The 24,780-nt window shown below is 38.1% G+C and overlaps 1 pseudogene; it reads left to right on the top strand.

Annotated features, from left to right (window-relative positions):
* LOC120532035 overlaps positions 1–23,600 on the top strand; it is a 77,920-nt pseudogene extending 54,320 nt beyond the window's left edge.
* Positions 23,601–24,780: the final 1,180 nt, after the last annotated feature.

Genomic DNA, 24,780 nt, shown 5'->3' with positions numbered 1-24,780 from the left:
CACGAAACTCCGCCCCCCACGGCTTTCGAGCTCAACTCCATTACAGTATATGCAGAAAAATAGCTTCCAGTTATGACCATTACGCGTAGAATTTTGAAATGAAACCTGCCCAACTTTTGTAAGGAAGCTGTAAGGAATGAGCCTGCCAAATTTCAGCCTTCTACCTATACAGGAAGTTGGAAAATTAGTGATGAGTCAGTGAGTCAGTCAGTCAGTCAGTGAGGGCTTTGCCTTTTATTAGTATCATTTTAGGTGGTGTAAAATTTCAACAAAAGAAAAATCTGCATTAAAACTGTGATATTAAATTTATAGAGGTATCAAAGGATGAATTTAAGTCACTTTTGACTTCAGCAATTACAACACATGCTCAAAATGACACTTCTAATTATTGCAAACTACTTCTTGAACATCACTGGCCAAAGTGTACAGTGACATTAATGGGCATGCTGTTTCAAATTCTTCTTGAAGCACCTCCAGTACAGCTGGTTTTCTATGATACACGACATCCTTTAGGTTCCCCCATAGATAAAAGTCTAGTTGTGTTAAATCAGACAACAAGATGCCACACCATCTCACTACCACATGAGACGTGAGAGATTATCTTGATGAGAATTTGCTAGGACAATGAACAATGGATAGGACTGAATTTCCTCCATGCTCTCCTAATTTTTTTATTCTGTTTATTTAGTGTTTTGAGCAAAATATTACTTCATTTTTATGTATGTAAATACATAGAAATGACTATTAAAGGAAGTCAAACCAAATCAAATCAAAATCACATTTGGTTCTGTGACAGATATGGTTGTTCAATTCTTTAAATATTTCTGAACAGCTATATAATTATTTTTAGTATTTCACACAATAGTATTAATGAAGGTTCATTAATGATTTGATAGACTTGAGAACAAACTATGATTTATATTCTGATTGCATAATATACCTTAATATTATGAAGTTCAGGACTTTACCGAATAATGTTATGTAAGTTAGTGCCTCAGCCAATATTCATAATTCATGTTCTTATTACCATCATTTGAAACTTGACCATTATGTGACACTGAATTGCATTTTGCATATTCTCTGCTGATTCAATATTTTCCAATCCCTTTATTTCTGTCTCATTTATTGATGTAATGAGTTTGTCATTTTAACCTGAACACTTGTTTGTAAACAGTAAATTAGGAAAGGTAACATGGATTGATCACTGAGGGATGCTGCTAATGAACATTTCCCTGATATGCATACTGAGTGCTTCTTTCAAACTTTTTGGGATAAAAGAATTTCAGCATGGCTTAGTTCCTTTCATCAGATATGGTTCTAAAGAGGAAAAAATTTTATTGTTTTTATACTTTTATGGTGGCATTTCTTGTATTTTTGTAACTTTGTTAATATTAACCTACATAAAGTACTGAAACAGGTACAGTAGGTGTAGCAACCAATTTCACATAACAGTGGAGCTGGTTGATTTTTTTTTTCGATTCAATAATATACTGTCACAAAAAGGTCATGTAGTTACAAATTTAGTTACCTTATTTGTATTAAAACTGACAATAGAAATCATCCTGGCCAGCTATGCAAATTATTATGCTTTCACAGCAGAAATATTTATAGCCTCAACTGAATGGACACACATCAAGCTCACAGTAACAAGCTGATAGTCAGGGTAGGACTTTAGGAACATTGTACTGTCATTTTAAAAAAGTATGTTTCTATTACATGTTCATTAATCATATGTATAACTGAGTGCATTAGGTAAGATAGGACTTCTTGGTCTTTACTGGGCAGAGTGGTTAACCTAGAGCATAAGACTTATAAGAGCATAAGAGGTATGACAAAGAAGAGGATAACATTCAGTGCATCAAGCTCATTTGGTTCACAAGTAGCTAAATTGTCCCAATATCTCCTCCAGATACTTAAGGTTTCTGTGACAACTCCATAACTCAGTAATTTATTTCAGATTTCTAACTCTGTATGAGTGTAAGCACAGGTGTGTGCATAATACCCTGCATTGGATTAAACAAGTTTGAGATTGTTATATTAAAATAACATGAACATTACAAAGCTGTTTAAGCAGTCTCTAATCCAGGGGTGGGCAGATTCAGTCCTGGAGGGCCGCAGTGGCTGCAGGTTTTTGTTCCAACCCAATGGCCTAATAAGAAGCACTTATTGCTCAAGTAACACTTCTGCTTCACTTTAGCTATTTCGCTCGTTAAGATTTTGAACCCTTATTGCTTATTTTAGTCTTAAATAGCTGTATTCTTGGTTTTTAATTGTTCCTTATTAGCAATAAAATGCACATGACAAAAGAAACCAGCATTTCTCCATTTAGCTTGTTACCATTTACACCTGTGTGTATTTATCATGCACTGTTGGGTTTAATTAAATACTTGGAAGGAAAGTGAAGCACTGAGAATAACTTGTCTGTTTTAGACTTCAAATCATTTGGATGATATCCTTAGAAAAGAAAAAAAATCTAGGATATGAAAATGACTTGACATGGCAGAGTTAAAGCACTAACAAGCCATGAAATTAAATAATTGACAAGGATTGTTTTTTAATTAAGCAACTGGGTTACAAAAACCTGCAACCACTGCGGCCCTCCAGGACTGAATCTGCCCACCCGTGCTCTAATCAAAGGTTCATAAGGTTCCTCATGGTGGCAATAGTAAATAAAGAAAATGTAAAGTAAATTCAGATAAGTTAATGAAAGTTAGGTTACCTTATAAAAAAGGAAAGGATAAAACTTGATGCTTAATTCTTTAAACGGATCACTTAGAAAATGAGGTTTTGAGGATGCACTACTCTTGGGAATGATCAAATTTAAACAATATAGTGCGTTCCTGTCACTTGACTAGCCACAACTCCACCCATTTGTTTGTTGCCTTTTTTCTTTCCATTATAATAGTAAAATATGGTGCAGTATTGTCCAAATAATGCTTCAGAGGGGGTAGTAACAGTTTCAACACTCTTTTATACAGACAAAGAGTTTATAAGTAATCAACAAAATTTGGCACACCTGTACAAATTGTTTGCATCAACATTCAAAGCTTAATTACCCTTGTATTGCTGCAGAAAAAATGTTAATATGTTACTTGTTGTCTGAAAAAGGCCTTTTTTGCATAACCCTGAAAGTTATATTATAATATAATTTATAGTTTTTCAGTTTATGTAAACTAACTTTTTTTTAATCTCTGTCAATTTACTGTTACCCTATAGTAGGTTATTATTTTGACTGGAATGGCTTAATTTTCAATAAATACTGGAAATAGGGGAGTGTTCTAAAAATTTTAACTGATAGTATATATAAACTAACCATATGTATCTGCTATACTAACTACTTTATATACTGTATAGTAAGAAAAAACACAGTACAGTTACAAAGTTTTGGGGCACCTTGAAGGCAAACCCCATATATTTTGAAAAACCAAAACAAAAGATAGTGAGATGTCTTTCAGATTCTAGTCATCAAATTAGATCGGCTCAAGATGATGGTAGAACCCCTTAAAAGGAAGCCTGACCAGAAGAGGCGGGTCCAGGAAACTTAATCAAAAGTGATGTCACTGTTACTTCAAGTCATCACATCTGCAAAGGAGAGAGCAGGAGAAGCATTAGGCCACAGCACCAACCCTCAACTCGGGCTGAAATTATCATTACAGTAGATGAGCCCTCAAAAGTTGTATCCCAAGTGCACGAGTGTGACTATATATATATATATATTTATATTTATGCCATATCTAACTTCATCACCTGCACTCCCTTTACTGCCCATGTCTTAAAAACCTCACTTTTAACCTTCACCTTAACTCCTCGATCACACAATTCTCCACATACCTTCTTCTAATTGTTCCAGAATGTAGCAGAAAAGAGAATGTTAAAATAGATGTGTGGAGTTACAAAAAAGGACAAAATAAGAAATGAGACAATCAGAGGTACAACAAAAGTGCGAGATATATATTAGAAAGTACAGGAAACTAGGCTGAAGTGGTATGGACATATGATGAAGAGAGACCATGAATATTTGGGCAAAAGTCTGATTGGAATGGAAGTATAGGAGAAGAGAAAGCGAAGGAGGCCAAACAGGAGGTGCATGGATAAAGTAAAAGAAGATTTGAATGAAAAGGAGGTGACTGTGGAAGAGGTACAGGACTAAGCTGTATGAAGAAGGTTGATCAAGCATATTGACTCCATATAAAAGTGGGAAAAGATGAAGAGAAAGATGATAGAAGAAGATGAATATATATATATATATATTGTGGCGGACGACTGGGGGCTGTGCCCAGCTGGGACGCCGAGAAGGACCGAGAGAGGGGCTATGCCTCCCCCAGACCATGAGAGGGCAGCTGCCCTGGTTTGTGTGGGGCCACAGGAATTAAGCATGGAAGCTCAACCCTATTAGTGGCCCGTGGCCAGCACCAGGGGGTGCCCAGACGACTAAGGAGCCCTGGACAAAAACACTACCACACCCGGAAGTACTGGCGGAAGTATTACCATGGACACTCAGAGTGCTTCCGGGTACTCATGCGGCACTTCCATCACACCAGGAAGTTCCGCAGGAAGGTCATCGAGAGGCACCTGGAGCACGTCTGGGTGGGCATAAAAGAGGCCCCCTCCCTCCAGTCATGAGCTGGAGTCGGGTGGAAGAGGACAAAGCATGAAGGAGAGGAGTGGAGGTGGTGAAAAGAGGACTTTTGAAAGGCCCGGACGTAAGGGTGATTGGTGGAGGAACACTGGGTTGTGTGTGGGACTATATTCATTGTAAGTAATTGTAAATATAACGTGTGTGGTGTTTTAACCATCAGTGTCTGCCTGTCTATGCCAGGGCTGGTCTTCCACAATATACAGTATATATATATATATACCTTATATATATATATAAAGGAAATAAACATTTAAAAGTCATTAGAGTGTGTTTCACTCAAAATCTATAGCCACCATGTTTAAAACTTACTTGCTTAGGTCGCTTTTTACAGGATACATTTTAAAGCTCCTACTATACCTAAACAGATGACTAAAGTAATTTTCTAGTACAATGCTTACTTCTGCCTTGTGATACAGACCCTGCTAAATAAACGTTAAATAAAACATCAAAGCAAAGAAAGAGGCTCGGTATGAAGACTCTTCATAACAAGCCAGTGTCAGCAGCTGCAGCAGCAGCACCCTCTGTCAGCAAGTCTTCTTGGGAAACAAAATACTTAGTGAATGATAGATTTTTTAAAGAATGTGAATAAAAATGTGAAGTGCATAATGAATTTTTGTAGGTCGCTTATCAAATATTGATTAGCTGTGATAAATAATCTTGACTCTTAAAACAACAGAGTAAGATCTTGACTGTCAGAATACCTGAATACAAAGTACATAACTTCATTTTCAGGAGCCTGGAGGTATGGGGTCCTGAGTTTTCTTGCAAGAATTTGTGTAGTTTTACTATAAATGATGGTGTACAGTTTTGAATAATTTGTACTACAATTTGTAAAGATATTTCCTCTACCACTAGTTGAATTTTATGTACATTCAAACTGAGTTAATTAGCCACTGAAAGCAACCAGACTTATCATTTTATTAGGTAGCACTGGTGTCATTAGTCCTGTTCACTAATTACTTTCACGGTTCACTGACAAAAGCGCGATAGACATATGCGCCCCGACAAAACCGCAACAGACAAATGAGCGCCGGCAAACCCGCTAACTGGTTTTCGACAAATGCGCGCCGGCAAAATCGCCACAACAAAATCGCGAGAGAGGCCAAGAGAGTGGGGCGTGCGTGCGCGCATTATGTACACATTATGTGCTAGGTTATAACTGTTATAACGGCTGATGGCATGCCGCGAACAAATAACTCAGTGGAGGGTTGGCATAACGTGTTATATACATGCGGAATTACCAGCAGTCAGGCAGCCAGCAAGTCTAAATACGCTCAACTATCAAGATGTCTTGCTGCAATTCTTCCTACATATGCAGGGCGTGATCTTAAGGACTATCTGCATGCCGTGCTGATGGCATGCCGCGTCTCATAATATTGACTTCTAAAATAAACATTATTATATATGCTTTAAAATAGTAATTCATATTTAATGAAACTTTCGCGATTTTGTCGGCGCGATTTTGACGCTGCATTTTAATCGCCGCACATACAATATGTCTATCGCGCAAATGTATAAGAGCAGTTAACTTCTCAAAATAGACTCGTCTGGGATTGAACCCGTGAAGTTTTGATTACCAGTCAACAGTTGATACCGTTGCACCACCGAAGCGGTCGTAATAAATGCATGTCAATGTCGCACTCTAACGTGGGTTCTTTTTCTGCAGTTATATTCTTGAATAGAAGCGCACTTGTTCTGTTATATTTGTTACCTTTTATGAAAGTGTTTATTTGATATTTGGAAATCAGGCTTAATACATTATACACTTCATCAATCAATCAATCAACATTTATTTATATAGCACATATTCATACAAAAAAATGTAGCTCAAAGTGCTTTACAAAATGAATAGAAAAATAGAAGACACAATAAAAAAATAAACATAAGTCAACATTAATTAACATAGAATAAGAGTAAGGTCCGATGGCCAGGGTGGACAGAAAAAACAAAAAAAACCTCCAAAAGCTGGAGAAAAAAATAAAATCTGTAGGGGTTCCAGACCAAGAGACCGCCCAGTCCCCTCTGGGCATTCTACCTAACATAAATCATCATATTTTCATGGAAGGACCTGATGATGATGGTCACGTAGACTTCTGGCTTTCAGTCCATCATTGTTGGAGCATTATGATGCTTTGAGTAGGTGGTGGTGGCGCAGGCCGCCACCACAAAGAAACCGGAAAAAGAAACAGAAGAGGGTAGGGTCATGTCTACATTTTGTCAGTCATTACTAAAACATGTTTTAACGATGTGTTTACTGTACATAGATTGTTGTAGACACGGAACCCACATGAAATGCATGTGTTCCAAATAACGATAATTTATAAAAGGTGTGATTTTGCTTGACTTCTCACTCTGTACAACTCTAAGCAACTGAAATGCAGGTTAACAGACTTGAGCTGAGAAAACTGTATGCCGGTGGGGGATGTGATAGCAGGCTGCTTGCTGCTTATCAACACATTTAAAGGACAAAAGACGTTGATGGAGAGGTGCGAAGGATGTAAGGAGGGACGGATCTACGAGTTTTTCTAGTGAAAAAGGTAATTCTAGTGTTAAAGCCATCCAACTTCAGTGTGTAACATGTCCAAAACAAAACTGAATCAGTCATTAGGAAACTTGAAATGTGGGCCAGGTGAGTTGAACTGTCAAACTGTGACTTTACTGAAAAACATTTTCTAACAAATGAAAAAATGCAGCCTATCACCATAGTTAATGATATTCATCAAGCATTCTATAAGTACCAAGACCCAGTTATGTGAAAACCTACTTGCCTGCCACAATGATGAGGCCATGACTGGGCCAGACATTGAGATTGCATTGCCAGTCTTTCATGCAACACTGTCTAAAAGCAATCAGGCAGTTTGTAGGTGAAAACATAATATGGTCAGCTTCATGATCTTATGCCTTTTCCTGCTTCTATTGTGTGCAAGTCTAAAAACTAAAAAATATGTATTTTGTTGTAACCTTTCATTTTTGTGGTTCCTTGTGCTTTGCTTCACTGGTGGATTTGTTTGTTTGAGTCACTTTAGATTAGCATTTTGAAAGCCAAAAATCCATTGAATGGATTACAGTCCTCCCGCTGTAACTAGCTTGTTGAAATGAGGGGGTGCATAAATCAAGCATGTTGGGTAGCAGGTTAGAGCTGGAATAATCCAACATTCCTTTAACTCTGATCCCAAGTTGAAAAGGGGGGCGGAGCCACAAAGGGTCAATTCTGATGAAATCAGATTTTATTTGTCACATATAAAGTATACATACAGTACAATACGTAGTGAAAGGCTTAGTTGCTTCACTCCAATGATTGTGTCTTTAAGAAGAATGATAAAACAACAATAATAAAAAGAAATGATGTTAAAAATATCAAAACATTTAAATATGATAGTAATAAATAATAACTAAATAAATTACTTAATATCCTGAAGTACTAGAGTGTTGTACCGTGTTAGCCATTATGAATGTAGTGAAAAGTCAAGCAAAATTACACCTTTTATTGGCTAACTAAAAAGATTACAATATGCAAACTTTCGAGGAAACTCAGGCCCCTTCTTCAGGCAAGATGGAATCCTGATACGATTATAATACTATAAGTTAATATCCTGATAAACTTAATGTGAGAGAATTAACAATAGGGCATAATGTTGTTCTAGACATTTCCCTTATTCAAGATGTAGATGGACTGTGGGAAAAACCTCAGCAGTCAAAGGCTATACTTTGATTGGAATTTTTTTTTGTCTTTGTTTTATTGGGTTTTGAGCAACTGTTTTGTTCTTTAGTATATTCAACAAGGAACACATTTGGCAAGTCATATTTTTATTCTGCATGTTTTTTTTTACTGCTGACACAAAGATAGCTCACAGACAAAGAGCTCCAGGTAAGAAACAAAATAATGTAGAGACAGGCTCTGCACATGAAAAACATCTGTAGCATACAGAAAATGGCAACATTCTGTTTTCCTTGAGTCAAGCAAGTAAGGTTTAATTTCAATAAAGAACAGAAATGGAACACATGCAGAGTAAGTTCTGGGACCCATTTAAGGGACGACTACTAAAGAGGAAAATGGCGACAGTGAGGGCACTTGAAAATGTCATGTCACACAGGTGAACGGGCTTACACCCTGAAATGTGTGCCAGTTACAGGTTCTCTTTGATGTATATTGCACATGAAGAATATAAATGACATTTATGGGCACTAAACCTTACAACTAATGAATATAGTCAGGTAGTACCTGCTTTGCATAATGAAGACCTGTAAAAATTTCTAAAGCTATGGTTTTGTGCAGGAAGACATGGAGTAATTTAGAAAGACAATTGACACCAGAGCTTAATAGCACTTAGACAAGGCAGGTACAGAGATTAGGATGTGGTTGTGGTTGTCTTTATTTACTTTATACTCTATACTGTAAACTCAGTAATGTATACTCTCTTTATTTATCTGTATACAACAGGTTACAAGAGTAAAGACAGCACCAGTACTGTACATGGCTAGATAAAGTTCTACAGGAAAATTCCATAGGACAGAGAGAGAGAGAGAGAGAGAGAGAACAAGAGTGGAAGGAAGAGATATTCTTCATATGCAAGTACTGGAGAGCAATAAGCCCTCTATTTCCACTGTTAGCCCTGGGAGCGCAAAACGTAAGGGCAGAAGTCTAGAGAATGATAGAAGGGGTAACCAAAAAAGGCTTGTTTGTCAAACTCCCTGGCAAACAGGTGGTATCACATAGGCACAAGTAGGAAAATCTGTGGCCATGTTACCCATTCAAAAACAAGATTAATGAGGCCTGGCATGATGTAAGAATTCTCATTACTAACTACTGGTGAGTAAAACATGGTCTCAGACTTGAAGGAAATGCACCATTGGCCATTTGACAGTTTAAGGTCAGCTTGCTCTTGAAAGCTAGTGTTTCTTATAGCAAAGGTTTGGTGCCCTGATCACTGAAGTGGTTCATGCAACTTGTGACACTTTCCGCTGAGTTAAGGTTATGTCCAAACATAGATAGATAGTGATTTATTTGTCCCAAAGTAGAAATTTAGCCTTTAAAAAGACTCTAGAAATGCAGAAATATTATAACAAATAATAACCCCCTCAAACACAAACAAGAATGACAAAAAAAGAAAACAAAAAATTCCGTTATGGCTAATAATAATAGTGTCGTCACAGCTCAGCATTATAAAGGCATATTTCCATAGGTATGAAGTAGCACTAGTGGCATTTCTTGACACAATTCTGCAGAATAATTCTTTGGACAAAAGTACTCAGTGACAGTGTGTCAGTGAGAAGATGCATAGCCTTATTCATAATCACTTTTGTCTTCATTCTTTCCTGCACCCCAAAACCAAACCTGCTTTTTTAATTAGCTTGTTGATGCAGTGGACCTCTCTTGATGTTATGTTACCAGCCCAGCACACCACAGCAAAAACAAAATCTCACCAGCTGTCACAGAGTTTCAGAACATGAGAAGTGGAGTGCTTGATCTTACTTTGGTGGTGGGCAAATGAGTGAGCCTACCCACCTGGTAGATCTAGCATTAACAGCTGTGAAAATCAGACCCTTGTGGAAGGACAATTGATATATTTCTTTGTTCGAATAATAGTTTGCATAATTCCATATATTTATCCTTTCCTTGTGTGTGGAATTCAGTGAATGCACCATTTTATTTAAGTCTGACCTCTTTAGTGATATTTTGCTTGTGGAATATTCAACATAGTAGAGCACACTCACACGCAAACTAAGCCAGTTTAGAATATCTAAACTAATTGTGCATGTGTTTGAGATTTGACCAGAAAACTGGAATAGTTATTGAAATACCAATGCAAACTTTAGAAGAATATTCCAAATCCATGCAGACAGTAAATGCCATAAGAATCAAATCTAGGGTGCTGGATTCATGAGGGAGTACTGCATCGTATGACCCTTGAAATTATAAAAAATTTTAAAACAGGCTAGAGAGACTCTAATTTTATGAGCTTTCTGTTTCCAACAACTATACTCCTCTTATCCAATTCATCCATCCATCCATTAACCAACCCGTTATATTCTAAATACAGGGTCACGGGGGTCTGCTGGAGCAAATCCAGGGCGCAAGGCAGGAAACAAACCCCAGGCAGGGCGCCAACCCACTGCAGTTATCCAATTCACAGTTACAGAAAATGGCAGTAGCCAACAATATGCAGTAACTGTAAAGGCATGTTAACATGATGAATAACACACTACATGTCTCTACCTACAGAGTAATTTGTATTTATCAACAATTTTCAACAAGCATGTGTGTACATATTTAGCTCTGGCTTTTCTAATGCACATTCTAAACAATTCTTACACACATATACACATTTACCATGATTAATGCATTTCTAATTTTATAACAAAGCAGCTTTTCAATGTTGTGAGCAATAAAAACACTGCACAACAAAGTTTTTGCTTCTTGAACACTGTTGATATAGATTTTTGGGTGTTGATCACAAATATCACATCAAAATTTAACCAACATGTACCGTTATAGAAGAATCTTCAGTTTTGTCATGATTTTTTCTTATATTTGTATCCAAACATTTTCGCTCCCGTAAGTGACTGATCAACAACAGTTTGTGCAGCCTGGGCATGTCCAGGCATGGAATCAGGCTAGGTTGGAAGCTGTTCTGTGGAAGTTGACATCCTGGGCAGGTCTGAATGAGCTTGACCTGTCTCAGCATGCTATAAAGGTGGCTTGCATACACCGATCTTGCTCATTTGGTTTATATAGATAGTCAGTGTGTATATACAGTATAGTATCAGTATAGTAAAGTATAGTATCTATAGCAATATAACAGTAAGTAAGCTTGATGCTATAGACATCTTGGTGTCGGGTTATATGCCTCGTCAATGTCGTAACAGCCGCGATACATTCTGCTATATCTGTGGTGAATATACACTTGTGTCTCAGAGACGTTGGATGACTGCTCTTGTGAAGAAAGCTTATCATCTTTATTTCGGCTGCAAAATTGGTGATCAAGACAAGGAATGGGCGCCTCACATTTGCTGTGCGACATGTGCTGTCAGTCTGAGAGCCTGGCTCAGAGGCACTCAAAAGACGATGCAGTTTGCTGTTCTGATGATATGATGAGAATAGAAAGACCATGTGATGGGCTGTTACTTCTGTTTGACTAATGTGTCTGGTTTCTCTGCCAAAAACAAGAAGTCAATTGAATATCCTAATCTGCCTTCAGCAATGAGACCTGTGCCACATGACGACAGTCTTCTAATTCTGAAACCACCAGAGGATTGGATATTAGACGAACCAGATGAAGAAACTGCAATGCAGGGTACTGACAGTGACATTGACACAGATTTTGAACTTTGCTTATCAGGCGATCCACATCTGATAACACAGTCCGAATTGAACGATTTGGTCAGCTGAGCTGCTGGGTTTGATACTGCAGGAATGGTGTTTGCTGTCACTAGGTACAAAAATTTCTGTGTTTCGAGGCCGACATTATGATATTACCAGATTTTTTTGCACAAGTCGACAGTCTCTGTTTCTGTTGTGACATTGAAGGATTGTTCTTGGCCTTGGGTTGTGATCACAACCCGGAAGAGTGGCGTCTCTTCATTGATTCATCAATGTTATTCCTGGAAGCTGTTCTGCTGCACAATGGCAATGTTTATCCTTCATTACCTGTTGGCTATGCAGCACACATGAAAGAAACATATGAGAATATGGAACTGTTGCTGAAGCACGTCCAGTATAGCAGGTACAACTGGAATATCTGTGGAGATCTTAAAGTCGTTGCTCTGTTACTAGGACTGCAGCTTGGCTATACAAAGTACTGTTGTTTCATCTGTGAACGGGACTGCCGTGCCAAAGAGTCACACTATTCTCGACAGAACTGGCAACTCTGTAAAAAGTTAGTACCAGGACAGAAAAATGTGGCACATGAATCGCTTGTCGACCTGGCAAAGATATTTTTGCCTTCTCTTCACATAAAACTGGGACTCATGAAGAATTTTGTGAAAGCACTGAACAAGGATGGCGAAGGTTTTCATTATTTAAGACAGATGTTCCCAAGGATAACTGAATGCCAAGATCTTTGTTGGCCCCCAGATCAGACATGTTATGAGTGACAAGCTGTTTGAAGATTTGCTAGTTGGGTCAGAAAAAATTGCCTGGAAAGCCTTCAAAGACATTGTTGACAATTTTCTGGGCAATTACAGAGCCCCAAACTACTTTCAACTGGTAGACAAACTTCTCAAAGCATACAAGACAGTGAAGTGCAACATGTCGCTCAAGATTCATTTCCTCCACTCACACTTGGACTTCTTCCCCGCAAATCTTGGTGCTGTCAGTGACGAACACAGTGAAAGGTTTCACCAGGATGTTGCTACGATGGAGAAACGATACCGGGGCAACTGGAATCCATTAATATTTACTGACTAATGTTGGACACTGCAACATGATGCACCAGGCATTGACTACAAAAGAAAATCAGGAGCAAAACACTTTTAATTCTGTTGAATTTAATAGCTTATGCGAAACATAAACATGACTAAATACGTTATTGTCAGTAAACATATACATGTTTATTTCTCAGAGTTCCTACGTTATGCAGTAAAACTATATTTGTGCATACCCAGTAGGTACCTGTCACAATCAGCAATAACTTTTCAGGAAGCAAGACTTTTCAAAAAATTGTTGTGCAGTGAAATCGGTACTAAATAAGCCTCCAATAGGAGTTACTTCATGGTGTTTTCACCATTTTAGTATTTTTTTTTCTGACCACATGGACTTCGGTATCTTGTGTGATTCAAGAGTATGGGGTCCTGTAATCTCTGATTCAATCCATCCAGTCCTGTCCAGCATTTGCGAAGTGGGATTCTGTTTGCATTCTTGTAATTGAGTCAAGTTCATTCAGTATCCTCTCCTGTTCATGACATTCAAGGAGAGGATATCATGACATGGTTGATGCCTGAAGAGTATCCGGAATCTCAAAAGTTCCATCTGTCATGTTTGTAGTTGATGCTGTCCTCTTGGCCTGATCAGACTTTTATCTTCATCATGCACTGAACCAGTATGCAGGTTAATGTGTAATACAATTGGAATGATGATTATCACCTGCAAATCTGATGACACAACCCTTTCCCAAAAAAATCTAATTTGTTTTCTTCAGATAAGGAGTGAGTGGCTTCCCCAAGTGGAGGAGTTCAAATATTTTTGGGTCTTGTTTAATAACAAGTAGATAGGTGATAGTGAAATTGATCAACAAACCTATGTCACAAGCTTCCAATTTACTGGTCTTCCCCATTTCTGCCTATGGTCACCATCTCTTTGTATTAAATCTATACTAATAAAAGGCAAAGCCCTCACTGACTGACTCACTGACTCACTCACTGACTCATCACTAATTCTCCAAGTTCCCATGTAATGGTCATAACAAAGCCATTTTTCTCCATTTACTGTAATGGAGTTGAGCTCGAAAGCCGTGGGGGGCTGAGTTTTGTGTGACATCATCACGCCTCCCACATAATCACGTGAATTGACTGTCAACGCAGTGCGTAGAAAACCAGGAAGAGCTCCAAAAAGTGCTGAAGAAAACATGCATTATATAATTGAGAAGGCAGCGAAACAATAAGAAGCGAGCGAATGACATATACAACCATATTCATGAGTGCTGCTACTTCGGAAACAAAGCAAGGTGTAAACCTAAAGTTTAAATTAAGTTCATAGACAGGCTGCCGCTGGTGTTTGTCATGCCCACAGGTAATCGCGGGATACAAGTTTAATGAGAGGACGCAGGATATAAACGAGAGTTTTGATCACTTTGTAACTAAGTTAAAATTGCACATGAAGGGCTGTGCTTATGCAAATTCCAAGAGACTGTGTTTGTGGGGGATTGACAGTTAAGGCGGGTGGGGGAGTCACGTCATCATCTCCCTCCCATTCACCTCATTTCGCTCTGAGCTGAGCTCCGCAGCTAACGCACGCAGTGTTACGGAAGCGACTTTGTGACACTGCCACCAAATACTCACAGAAAAATCCACAAGTTAATACACACGCTGTCTCTACAGTTTCTCCACACTGAATCCTCCAGGCACTACTTACAAAAGGTTACATTGACAATCGTGTTACGTTATTTTTAAAATGTTTCCTTTTCTTAACACAAGCACAGCTGAGAAGCTTCGATGCATGTGCTCCATAACGCGTTAAAAAATCACGCATTTAATCACACTTTGCAATACAAGCAAAGGGGAACTTCTGTCAATGCATGATTTCATGGTACACGATTACATTGATCAGCGCTTCCCGATTCATTTTACCCTCACACACCCTTGGTTTGAGAAGAAGTATGAAAAAATATGAGTTTAACACAGAAAAACAGATCACCAATTGAAGCTTTACGAATACAGTGAACCCTCGTTTATCACGGTTAATCCGTTCCAGACTCTACCTTGATAAATGAATTTTCGCGAAGTAGGATTCTTTATTTATAAATCGAATATTTTCGCAGGTAGAGTATAGAAAACCTGTTTACGACCTTCTAAATACGTTTTTTAACATTATTAGAGCCCTCTAGACATGAAATAACACCCTTTAGTCACCATTACACTCGTATTACCCAATATATTAGACAAAATAAGAGAAAATAAGACATATTAGGCGTTACAAATATCATATTACTAGGCGCACTCGCCTTTTAAGGCGACCGACTTTTATCCTCAATTTTTGTGCGCTCCATGTGTACATCAGGCATGTAACTGTAGAGAATGAGAACATCAAAGTGCCCATTCATAACATCTCCCGAAAACCTAACTTTTTTTTTATCCCCTCAAGTGCCTGTCCAAAGTCGTACAATGTCAGCCCGAATCTGTACTGCTAAAGACGGAGTTTCATGCACTAAATAAGCTATAGATGAGAATGAGCAAGCACCATCTCCCCTGATATTTACTACGTGGTGAGGCATTTGTACTCCATCAACATTAATTATTTCCAGAGACATAATTTGGTCTATTTTTCCAGCGCATCGCACACAAAAGCAAGGGAACGATGAAATAAAAATTGTTTCTATTTAAAATTTAAATAGAACTTGAACAGATACGATAGTTCGTGTGTGTGTCTATATGTGTATATGTAGATATGTATGTATGTGTATATATATGTTTATATGGGGCGGCACGGTGGCGCTGCTGCCTCGCAGTTAGGAGACCCGGGTTTGCTTCCCGGGTCCTCCCTGCGTGGAGTTTGCATGTTCTACCCGTGTCTGCGTGGGTTTCCTCCGGGCGATCCGGTTTCCTCCCACAATTCAAAGACATGCAGGTTAGGTGGATTGGCGATTCTGAATTGGCCCTAGTGTGTGCTTGGTGTGTGGGTGTGTTTGTGTGTGTCCTATGGTGGGTTGGCACCCTGCCCAGGATTGGTTCTTGCCTTGTGCCTTGTGTTGGCTGGGATTGGCTCCGGCAGACCCCCGTGACCCTGTATTCGGATTCAGCGGGTTAGAAAATGGATGGATGGATGTTTATGTGTGTGTGTATGTATATATATATGTATTTGTGTGTGTATGTGTGTATATGTATATATATGTGGATGTATGTATATATATTTATATATATGTTTGTATATATGTGTGTGTGTATATATATATATGTGTATATGTATATATGTAGATATGTATGGATATGTACAGTACAGGCCAAAAGTTTGGACACACCTCTTCATTCAATGTGTTTTCTTTATTTTCATGACGATTTACATTGGTAGATACTCACTGAAGGCATCAAAACTATGAATGAACACATGTGGAGTTATGTACTTAACAAAAAAAGGTGAAATAACTGAAAACATGTTTTATATTCTAGTTTCTTCAAAATAGCCACCCTTTGCTCTGATTACTGTTTTGCACACTCTTGGCATTATCTCGATGAGCTTCAACAGGTAGTCACCTGAAATGGTTTTCACTTCACAGGTGTGCCGTATCAGGGTTATTTAGTGGAATTTCTTGCTTTATCAATGGGGTTGGGACCAGCAGTTGTGTTGTGCAGAAGTCAGGTTAGTTGGACGATCATTTATTTTTAAACAGGACAATGACCCCAAACACACCTCCAGGCTGTGTAAGGGCTATTTGACCAAGAAGGAGAGTGATGGAGTGCTGTAAATGGTCATGAAAATAAAGAAAACACATTGAATGAGGAGGTGTGTCCAAACTTTTGGCCTGTACTGTGTGTGTGTGTGTATATATATGTGTATATGTATAGATATGTATATATATATATGTTTGTGTGTGTGTGTAAATATATATGACAGCAACACTCATCACTCACAACAGTGACAAAACAATTACATTGACAATCATGTTACATTATTTTCAAAATGTTTCCTGTTCTTTTTCATTACTTCTTTAACAGACTATTTCTCCGCTGCGAAGCGCGGGTATTTTGCTAGTAAAAGGATAAAACACAAGCACAAGTGTCGAAAATGAGATTCTTTCCAGGGTTGCCAGGCTCCCTCTTAATGATCAGGTGAGGAGCTCATTAATATGGGAGGATGAGGATCTCGGAGTAGAACCTCTGATCGTTTAGATCAAGAGGAACCAGATGAGGTGGCTCAGGCATGTAAATAGGACTACCTACCCCAAATGTCTCCCTCAGAGAAAATATAATGGATCAACTTCTGACAAGAAGAGGGATTATTTCTCCTCACTGGCTGGGAAGCATCTAGAAATTACTCAGCAGAGAGTGAAACAAGTTGGTGGCGATAGAATGGCCTGTCAGCCCAGCACATAGCCACTGTAACCTTCACATTGTAAAACAATGAAAATGATGAAAAGTTTTATGGCATAATTAAGAACTATGGGATAAAATGAATAGCTGGCATTTTCAAAATTTCAAATTGTATAGAGAGCACTATAATTAAATTAATTACTATTTTCATTTCCTGAATAAAAAATGTAACACATGAATATGTTAGTTAGGTCCAAGCAGGTTTTTATGGTGTGTAGGGCTTGATAAAACTCTAGATAAACATTTTCTTTTTTTTTTTTCTATTATTACCTTCTTGTCCTTGACATATAAGTAAGGTTATAGTCATAAGGACTTCTGAGAAATAGCTTTCAGTATAGCATGTAAACCTTCAATGACCAGAAAATAGGATTTACCACCATTTACACATATTAGTCTTGGGAACAAAACCACACATTTAACATTAAAGAATGGTTTGAAAACCTCAACTAAGTGCTTATGAAGTGCAATGTTGAAAAAATATCATACTTTTTCATTTTGAAACTGACATTTTTATAAACAACAGATAATCTTTGCATTTCAATAACTTAAATATGTTGTAAATACAGAAAATGTCAATGGGGAAAATGTATATATTTAAAAATACATTGACATGCCTTTTTAATATTCAATAACTCTTATAATTATCCTGTCCATTCCAATGCAGAATCAGGTAATGCTTGAGCTCATTCTAGTTGAAATATGTGCATAGCAGGGCACTAACCTGTGCCAGGACTGCATTAATGCTTCACCTCTGTTTTTGTTTTTGTTCTGGGTTACTTTTTTTCCCCTGATCTTTTACATTTAACATCTTTGTATTTTTCTCACTCAGACCCTTACACTCAGTTGTGCACTAAGTTTGCAAAGGCAAGGCTTTGTCCCGGATTTGGTTCTCAGGTTCTGGGGAATTTTGGGGTTCATTTACCCAGAGGAGTATATAAGAGGCATGCTTCCCATTGCACTTTATTTCTTTGTTCTTTGCTGTTATTAATAGTTTTGATTACATAAATATTGATAAACAAATAAATAAATAAATAAATAAATAAATGAAAGGTTTAAATTATTAGAGGTTGCATTTTGGTAGGGTTTAATGGGTTTGGCCTTCTGAATCTTGGTAAAATCACAACATTCTGGACAGATTGTCAGTCCATCAGATGCTTTCGCCAAACCGATTCAAAGTTCTGAGTGATGAGATATAAGAAGAATCAAGAGTACAGTATCTAGAGGAAACAATTACATTTTTCCTAGAGCAATATTTGACCTAGTCTCATAATAGTCAAATACTGTGCCACGTTAGATAACCAACTGAGCCCTCCATGTGAATGTCATTTTAAAATTCAAAATATAGGTTCTGAAAATCCTAGAAGTTAAGTCTTATGATTGGGCTTATTCTTTAATTTTTATGTGCTTCCCTGAAATGTTTGTGAGCAGAATGCATCATTTCTAGGTTTTCTTCACCAAGAGAATTCAATAATGGCATTAATTTGTTGATTTAGATAACATTTTCTTAGCATTATTCCACAATTCAATTTTGTTTTCAGCATGAGCACCAACATTTTCGGGCATTAGCATCGATGGTTGCTATGGCGATGCTTCCCAGAATAATCTAGGATGGTGCAGCACATGCCATCAACAGTGCAACAATATAAAGGACAGCACAAACATTTCCAGAGTAACTGAGATTGGGCAAAAACTGTTTACTTGTGATTCTTTCTTTGGTGTGTTCCTGGGATATCAATTTTGATTTTGTGACTAGTGTAATAGGTTTGATGAAAGATAGGTAGAAACTCTAACACGATTTTATTTACATTTCTTCTCCTGGTCATTTCACTAAAGATTAGGTTACTACAGCAAATAATCTTGGCTCTTAAACTGTTGCACCCTGAGAAAGAATGTTTCTTTCTGAACTTGAATTGCTAGTCCTTTCACTAAAAACACATTAAAGCCTCATTAAGACAAAAAGGCCTAAATGTTCCACTGGGAAGTTTCTTGTGCTATTCGAATATGGATGCAGCCAAGTAAAATAATAATGCATCTACTTATTACATTTAAACTTCTGATATGTTTTAAAGGCAAAATACATTACACTGCAATCAATGTCTTCTATAGGTGAAGGGGGTTGGAGAAATTAAATAATTTTAAGAATTTCTAATGTGTCTTCATGTATTTTTTGCATTTGTTATTTGTGCTTTCAAATCACTTAAACCTTTTGTTTATATTTTTAAACCTATCAATTGGTAACTAAATATAAAAAAATGCAAATGGTGTACTTGTTAAAGGGCACACATATCTTAAATCATCACACTCTCTGAATACTTAGTAATACAATTATCCACCAAATACAGAGTATCTTGGTACATTACACATTTTTTTGCACCCAGATTTCATGGTTATGTATAATTTGGAAATATTGTATTCCACATGGATTTACAGTCACTGGCCACTTTATTTGGCACATCTTGCTAGTACCAGGTTGGACCCCCTTTTGAACTGCTGTAATTCACAGAGGCATACATTCAACAAAGTGCTGGAAACATTCTTCAGGGATTTTGGTCCATATTGACTTGATAGCATCATGTAATAGCTGCAGATTTGTCAGATGCACATCCATGAAGTGAATCTCCCATTCCACTACATCCCAAAGGTGCTCGATTGAATTGAAATCTAGTGACTCTGGAGGCCAGTTGAGCACAGTGAACTCACTGTCGTGTTCAAGAAACCAGCTTGAGATGATATGAGCTTTGTGACATGGCATGTTATCCTGCTCTAAGTAGCCATGAGAAGATGGATACACTGCGGTCATAAAGGGATGGACATGGTCAGCAACAATGCTCAGGTATGCTGTAGCATTTAAACGATTCTCATTTGGTACTGAGGGGCCCAAAGTGTGCTAAGAAAATATCCCACACACCATTACACCACCACCAGCAGCCTGAAATGTTGATACAAGGCAGGATGGATCCAGGCTTTCATGTTGTTGATGCCAAATTCTGACCCTTCCAAATGTCACTGCAGAAATCAAGACTCATCAGAGCAGGCAATGTGTTTCAAATCTACCATTGCTCAGGTTTTGTGACCTTGTGTGAATTGTAGCCTCATTTGCCTGCTGTTAGCTAACAGGAGTGGCACCCAGTGAGGTGTCCTGCTGCTGGAGCCCATCTGCTTTAAGGTTTGGCATGTTGTGTATTCAGAGATGTTCATCTGCATACATCAGTTGTAACAAGTGGTTGTTTTCAGTTACTGTTGTCTTTCTATCAGCTCAAACCTCTGGCATCCTCTGACCTCTGGCATCAACAAGGCAATTTTGCCCAGAGAAATGCCTCTTACTGGATATTGACCCTTTTTTGGAACATGCTCTGTAAACCCTAGTGATGGTTTGCTGTGAAAACCGCAGTAGATGAACAGTTTCTGAAATACTCAGACCAGCCAAGCCCATCTGTCACCAACAACCATGCCATGTTCAAAATCCCTTAAATCACCTTGCTTCACAATTCTGATGCTCGGTTTGAACTTCAGCAGGTTTTCTTGACAATGTCTATATGCCTAAATGCATTAAGCTGCTGCCTTGTGATTAGATATTTGCGTTAACAAGCAGTTGAACAGTTGTACCTAGTAAAGTGGCTGGTGAGTGTATTTCTAAAGAAGGAACATATTAATAAACTTTGGAAGTATGCAGCTGAACCTCTGATGTGTTTAAAGGAGTTAATGTCACCAATACTGATGGTATTATTTATACATTTTGTATTTGGTGTTCTACAATGTCTAGGTATTATCATGGACAAATATTTTAAAATGTATTTATTATTTCAACATAATTACAAGCTTTTTTGCCAAGATAGGGTCTTCATTTTAATTTAAATTGGAAGTTGAGGGGGATATTATGTAAACATAACAATTTAGATTGTTTTTATTTATTTATTTTTTCATTTTTAGCAAGCACTACCACTATCACTTTCACTGCTTTGGAACTGAATGCCTTATTTGAGATACAATATGTTTACTCTTCCATTGGTCAAATGAATGTACATATAAACATGTTATATTGTACTCTGCAATGGACTGGTGGTGCCCCAGTCAGTTTTGGTTTCTGCCAGAGCAGGAATATATTTGTATGAATAATTGTGTTTCATAATTTATTAGGGTTGAATGGTAAACAGGTACTGGAAAAGTACTGAAAACCCCAAATTTAAAAGCATTTCAGGATTTTTGGAAGTAAACATTCTTAAACTCCATCCTCATTTCCTTAATACTAAGTATTGAAGTTATGGAAAAACATTTGTTTTGTTGACTTTACTAAACAAAACTACACACTTTAACATGATCTGAACTTCCTGGGTGCCAAAACCCAACCCCCTCACCAGCATCATTGCTTCCATGTTATCTGGACTTCATGGGGAGCCTACTCCTTATTTTTTGATGCATTTGTGACTGCATTGCTATAAAGAGTGAAGCAGGGCATAGAGCAACAAGACAGTGCAGCGCAACAAGGAGGTGAATAATTGTGTAGCACACCAAGGAGGATGGAGTAAGTTAGGAGGGGGGTCTTGGAGTTATCTGTTACTTCCTTTAGAACTGTTTTGACATCGTAACTGAGGTCCAAAAGCATGTATCGATACAGAAGTCAACGCTTTCGTAGTGATACAGTACTATAATGGAGAGAGAGATGCATTATTGTAAAAATGTCACATTTGCCTAAATATATGTTAATGACTTGTGACTTTGCAATAAATGTACGAATCTAGCTTATAAGAAGTCAGATTTCTGCCCTGCATAATAAAACTGTCAAAATATCAATATCTTAATGCATGTGAGAAATAAGGCCTCTAAAACACATATTCTTTAAAATAAAATATATATTTTAGAAACTAATCCTTCCAACATTTATGTGTCAAATCTCTAACAATAATAAATCTCTAATCATTTATAAATATGTCTTTAAAAATTCATGTTTAGGAGTTATGACACAAAATATATTAAATAGCAACACTTATCATTAAAGCCCACGTAGCTTTGAAGTGAATAAGCAAGCAAGGAAATGTTTTTTTGAGATACAGTACCTTATAACACAACTCATTTTATTAATTTTAAGGACAAGACTGTGGTGCAACTCCCCAAAAAACAAAAAAGACAGGCATTAACAGACACAAAGTATTATTAAAAGTTTTCTTACAAGAACAAAATAGAGAAAGGAGTCGTTTATTTAGTCTGTGAAAAAAAAATTCTTGCTGTTGTGTGGGCTCTTTGTATTATATTGTTACTCTGAGCTGTATTTCTTTTAGCTTTACTCTTAAAAAATTGTAAAAAATCCAATAAATGTGTGACATTACTCTTCATATATTTTTCATGATTTAAAGTTCAAATGTCTAGTTATGTGTGACTATTAAGTTTATTTTGTGGTTTATTTTTTCATTGATGCTTGCACATTTACATGTTTTTAAATTTTGGAAAGCTTACCAGCAAATCATATTTCCGTATGGACACTGAAACTAGTTAAGGGAAGTGCAAAAGTACATTAACAAGCTATCAAACAAGGTTTAATGATGGACTTGTGCAAGTTTTTAGACTATCACATTAAAGATTTTGCTATTTAATTTAATGGGATAATATAGAAAAACTAATCTACTTTACAGCCATACCTTACTACAGTAAAATATGGTCAATAAAGTAAATAAATAGCAGTATAAATAGCAATAAAGCTCAGGAGATGGTAAAAACCCACCCAACCAGGAGTTGGCACTGTGGTTTAATGTCTTCTCTTTTCCTCCCTCTGCAGAATGGAAGCCTAACCGCCACTCCAGTGTTGATGTCACTTCCGTTGTCCACCCTCCTGGACCCTCCCCTTCCAGTTCAAGACATATATAATCAAGATGATCACCAACCTACTTCAGTTCTGTCTTGAACTAGCGTCTGAAAAGACATCTCATTTTGTTATGTGCTGCCAGTAATGTATTGGGATTACCAAGGGTGGTGCAACCCCACTCTTTCACTTTGTCTTGTCTCCTCTTTGCAGTGGCATAGTCATCAGGATTTTGCTGGGAAAATGGATGTACAGCCTGACCCAAGCATCGTATTAATGGGCAAAACCACTGCACCGCACTCTTTGAGAGTCCAGGTGGGAAAGATGCGGACTCAGCTCATTAAGGCAGAGGTGCATACTGAGGCTCATCTAGCACTCTTGCAGGACAGGTCATGTGCCCTGTCCCAAGTACTGTTGCAGCTATGACCAGACGATGATAGAGAGAGTTACTTTTTTATCTTTAAACGTACAGGTAATTGTCACCACTGGGAGTGTGTGGAGTGGATGCACTAACTGGTTCCGTTCCTGATGAGAGATGTGCAGCGGGCTTATTAATACCTGAATAAGCAAGCCACTCCTAATTCCAAAACCTGAAAACTGAGGTGATGCAGTGGGCTGGTGCCCTGCCCGGGGTTTGTTTCCTGCCTTGCAACCTGTGTTGGCTGGGATTGCCTCCAGCAGACCCTATAACCAGGTTGTTAGGATATAGGGGGTTGGATAATGGATGGATGAAAACTAAAGTGTTGCTGCGATACGGCATATTTCCAGATCAGTGGGCAGGGTCATGTTGGGTGTGGCATTTCGACCCACAGCAAAAGGCTTGCTCCCAAGCCTTTGAGATCTGGGGTAAAGTAGGACAGTGGCTGAGACCTGATCTGCACAATGGCAAGTTGATTGTTGAGAGCATGGTGTTTGAAGTTCTAATAAATGCCCAAGATTATTGCCCAGCCAGTCCTGTGGCAAGAATACCCAAAAATGGAGGCACTCATAGCAACGCTCAAGCAGCATAAAGTGGCCTCGCAAATTGAGCAAACAGAACAGTCCGCTGATTGCACACTCACTCTGATGAGATGTGTTGTCAAAACCCAGTTTACGTACCGCAACCAAGCCAAAAGAGAAGTAGACACCACCCTGACGCTGTTTCAAGTGAAGGTCAGGCACCTTATATCCAACTGCCCTCACCTTGATGAGCCAATCGACTGCAGTTGGGTGTGAGGAGGAAGGTATTATGCACTTGCCAATCCCTTGTTCCTTCCCTCTGCACTTATGGATTTTGACAGCAACATCTCCATTGTTATTTGCCGTTACGTGTTCACACAACACTGGAAAGCCGACTTGATCAGGTACAGGTCTGCTTCGTGTGTCATCAGCTGCGAAGGCGATAGCAAAAGTGGTGTAGCCACTGGGTCTCGCTATAGATGGTGAAAGCCCATCTAAAGCTGTCTTCACACTGTGCTGACAGCCGGCACAGGAGAATGATCACGTGTGGTTGATGTCGCTTCAACTGGAGCTAACATCTCCACTGAGCCAGAGGTCGAGACGTTGTGGTCCCCAGCCCCGGCCCTCGAGGTCACTACAGATCCGCCTTCCTCTTTGCATTTTCAAT

The sequence above is a fragment of the Polypterus senegalus genome, chromosome 7 (genome assembly GCF_016835505.1).
Source record: "Polypterus senegalus isolate Bchr_013 chromosome 7, ASM1683550v1, whole genome shotgun sequence".
Taxonomy (NCBI): domain Eukaryota; kingdom Metazoa; phylum Chordata; class Cladistia; order Polypteriformes; family Polypteridae; genus Polypterus; species Polypterus senegalus.
Note: the sequence above shows the minus strand (reverse complement) of the source record. Positions and strands in the feature narration are given on the sequence as shown.